Here is a 4,271-nt window from a genome sequence, read left to right on the forward strand (position 1 = left end):
GTTGCTTTAGGCTCGCTATTTTTTTAAAAAAAAATTAATTTCCTAAACTCGGGTGTGCATTTTATGTGACCCAAATCCAAATCTCAACAACGTTAGATAAAATGTGTCGTGGACCGCGGGTGCATTTCATGTGACGTGGTTCAATACGTGTTTTATATGACGTTGAATTTTTCCAAAAAAAAAAATTAATTAAAAGCGGCTAATAAGTTAAAAATATACCATAGGTTGAAACATGTTTTAAAAATCAGATAATAGACCAATTGTAATAGTTTAAGCGACCGTGCTAGAACCACGGAATCCGGGAATGCCTAACACCTTCTCCCGGGTTAACAGAATTCCCTACTCAGAATTTCTGGTTCGCAGACTTCAAAAGGAAAGTCGAAATTTCCTCGATTTGGGATTTAAAATAAATCGGTGACTTGGGACACCAAATAAACTATCCCAAGTGGCGACTCTGAATTGAATAATTAATCCCATTTCGAATAATGTCACTTAAATTGGAAAAACTCCTTTATATACTTTCGGGTGTGTAAAAAGGAGGTGTGACATACTGTATATTTGAGTCTTATCTGATTGGTTATAAACACGTGTACTTTCTTTTTCTGTAGCAAACCACGCGTACTATTTTAGATACAAACAAGATCGTAATAATTGTGAGAAGTTTTATTTTGTGTATCGTATAAATGACACTAGTTGTATGAGACTCATTTTCATTTTATAAATTTGTGGATCCCAATCTTACATTTTTGGGGTCTATAGAAATCTGGGTCCATAAAATTGTGAGACAAAAAAATTACCTCATACAAGTAGTGTCAGTCAGTTCAGTTGCATGAGATACAAAATAAAATTTTCCAATAATTCTCTACAATTCTCCATCTTTTTACTCCTCTGCTTCTCTTTCTTCCTCTGTTACTTCAAGCTAGTGTCATCTTGGGTGAGTTTCTCAACAAAAAAAAGTTGGTACAATAGGTTTCTAAATTCTTCTGCGCTTGCTTTTCTCGCATCGTGCTCTCTTTAGAATTGTTTAATGAATTTGTCTCTTTCTCATTTTACATTCTAGTTGCTATTAATCTTCATGTTTCATAGCAAGAAATCTTGTATTTCTCTCTCTCTCTAAATTTGTTTGTTTTGCAGATATTTTGGGGTTTTATTTTCAAAGTTTCTCTATTAAATTCCAGTTTGTCTCTACTCTTTATATTTCTGAGTTCTGGTGAATATTTTCCCGTAGTTTATTGTTGTTTGGATAATTTTTCGTGCTGGGTTTTGTACATCCATGTCATTAGTACTATTGTATCAGAGTTGAACATGCACATATAAAAATAGATAAAAAGGTGCATCTTTAGGAGATTATTGGAAGTGGAATTGGTACTCAAAAATAAAACCAGAATACCAAATTGTCATTGACTACTTTCTATTCCAAATGCGGGAATTTAGTTTTGTTATGCAACATGGGAGGGAGAAGGGAGCTTATGAAGCTTGATTACCATTTGAATACTTCGGTTACAGCCTTGGAATAGCCTCTGATATAGTTATATTAGCTTTATGATCTTGTGAAAGTATTAGCTGTGTAGAACATTAAACATGGATCAATCAGATTTTATTCTTTCCACTTATCATTCAGAATTTTCCATGATATTCTAAGAAAAATTCCAACTATTGCTGTTTCCGTTAGTCTGTTGTTTGACAATGTAGGAATACTGGCAAAGTGGAGTACTCAGTGTTCTTTCTCTTCTTCTAGGAATGGCAGAAAAACAAGTAAAGAACACTCCTCCTGATATGGAAAATAATTAAGTCTCATAAATTTTGGTAGCATGATCAGGAACTCAAAATGAGCGAGAAATACTGGCCTCATTTATTTATTTTAAGATTAAGACGTCTGAATCTGAATACACATCTGAATATCAAAATATGTATTAATAGTAAGACATCTGAATCTGAATATATTAAGATGTGTATTAAGATCTGAATACTAAATAATTAAGACTGTTTGATTTTTAACATGTGAATGTATAAAATTTATCTTTATTTGAAAATTAAGAAATATAAAATACAAATGAAACACTAACTAATCTAATAATGAAATGTATAGTTTTTGAAAATATGATAGTTGTTGTTGGTGATGGCTAACGGATGAATGCCGACTAGAGGCGGTGATTGGTGGTAGTTTTGGTTGATGGTGGTGGTTCACACTAGTAGTTAGTAGTGATTGATAGTGGTGGCGATTATGATTGAGGATGGTGGTGGTGGGTGATGATAGTTAATAATGGCGGGTGTGGTAGTAGTTGTGACTGAGGAAGGTGGTAGGTGATCGGTTATAATAATGGACAGTGCCGACTGTGGTTGTTGATGGTGATAGGGTGATCAGTTGTGGTAGTTGAGGTGGATGAGTGTTGATTGTGAGTGGGAATGATGATGGTCGGAGTGGTGAGAATAATGGGTGGTGATGGTCAATAATGGTGGTGGCTATGATTGAGGATGATGGTGACGTGGTGGTAGTGGAAGTGGTGGATGTGGCATGATGGTAGTTGATAATGCTAGACAGTGGCGGCAATTAATAATGAATATGTGGTAGCATCTTAATCAAATTAAGTCTCTGTTATAGATCTTAATCATACAGACCTATTCAGACCCGTTAAGTGGTTGTGAAGTAAAAAAAAACAAACACACTTAGTGATTAAGATCTAAATAATTAAGATTCAGACTTTAAAAACAAACGCACTTAATGTCTGAGATCTGAATAATTAAGATTCAGACCCCCGTTAAGTGCAATCAAATGAAGCCTTAGTACCTCTATCCTCTAAAGGGTTGTTTGGTTCGAGGATTATTTATGCAGGATAATAATGCAGGGATTAGTTCTATTTGGATGTTGACTTTTTGCATTAAAAACTAGTATACGTTAAACTCTGGATTCAAAATTATTAGGACCAGTTGATAAAATCTAGGTCGTTAATCATCTTAATCGTAGCCGTACACTGATCTCCCTCAAATTCATGCCTCATATGTTTCTTATTGAAATATACTGAAATGCTCATTTCCCAAACAAATTTGCAGATCATTAAAGAACCATTGGAAAAAACCCAAGGAGAGCACCCCACAGTGATGAAGAAACCAAAGTTAACGGAGACAGTCGCCAAAGATGATGAACCCTAGACTGAATCAACAAGTTGCCGGAGTCGCTCCTCGCTCGAATTATCTCTCTTTTGCCGTCGACGAAGAATGCTGTCAGGACATGTCTTGTCTCAAAACGGTGGCAGTACCTCTGGACTTCTATTGATAATCTCATTTTACTTTGTGAATCTCCATCAGAAGCAGAAATATTTGTACCCTTCGTAGACTCTGCATTTTCTCAACGTACTTCTTCGAAAATAAGAAATATCTCGACTGCTGGAACATGCCTAGTTACAGCTTGCATATCGATCAGTGGCTTACTTATGTTATAAAAAGTCTAGTGGAACATGTTGTATTGAACTCAACCTTTTTTAAGGTGTACATATTGCCTGGAACATTTTACACTTGCTCGTCATTGGTAACATTAGGTTTCCGTAATTGTGCCTTTATTGATAAGGGAGTTGTTAATTTGTTATATCGTGGAAATCTCTGAAGACAGTGAAGTTTATGACAGTGGATTAGACGATGAAGCGATTGTGAAGTTATTAACAGGTTGTCCTTCTTTGGAAACTATGGAACTGACTTATTTCCATGGTTTTCATCATCTGGAAATTAAAAATACAAATTTGAAGACACTGAAGTTGCACAACTTTTGGCAGCTGTATGGAGGTGATCATTAATTGGAAACTGTTGCTCCATATCTTCAGCATTTGGTGATTTCAGGACACCTTGATGATTTTAAGTGTAGGCTAGTAAATGTATCTTCCTTGGTCAGTGTTGAGCTTACTTTTGATATGTGAGATCTAGGATAACAGTTGTCGTGATTACCACCAGGTTTTTTGGACCCTTGTTCAAGATTATCTTAAAAAATTGAGACATTTAAATGAGCTAACAATTGCGACTTGGTTTGCAGAGGTTGTTATTCAATCAAAATTTCTTTATAGTTGCTCTATTTGATTTTTAGCAAACAGTTACAGGATGCAGTATAGTCAGGGGCGGATTTACCATGTAAAACATGGTTCACGTAACCCCGTGGTCCTTAGGTTAAAGTATAGATATGATGTATATAATTTGGCGAAAATAGGTATAAATACTTATGGAACCCATGGTCAAAAGAAATCAAGTGGAGCATTGGTTTTGGTCTTTATTTCCAATAGCCTAAG

At 35.2% G+C, this 4,271-nt stretch overlaps 1 long non-coding RNA gene across 1 annotated transcript; it reads left to right on the top strand.

The window, feature by feature from the left end:
* The first annotated feature begins 838 nt into the window (after window positions 1–838).
* On the top strand, window positions 839–4,060 carry LOC104214416 (uncharacterized). Its single transcript, XR_707892.2, has 2 exons — window positions 839–934; window positions 3,052–4,060. It is a non-coding gene; the product is annotated as an uncharacterized lncRNA (long non-coding RNA).
* The last annotated feature ends 211 nt before the right edge of the window (window positions 4,061–4,271 follow it).

The sequence above is a fragment of the Nicotiana sylvestris genome, chromosome 10 (assembly GCF_000393655.2).
Source record: "Nicotiana sylvestris chromosome 10, ASM39365v2, whole genome shotgun sequence".
In the NCBI taxonomy this organism is placed as follows: domain Eukaryota; kingdom Viridiplantae; phylum Streptophyta; class Magnoliopsida; order Solanales; family Solanaceae; genus Nicotiana; species Nicotiana sylvestris.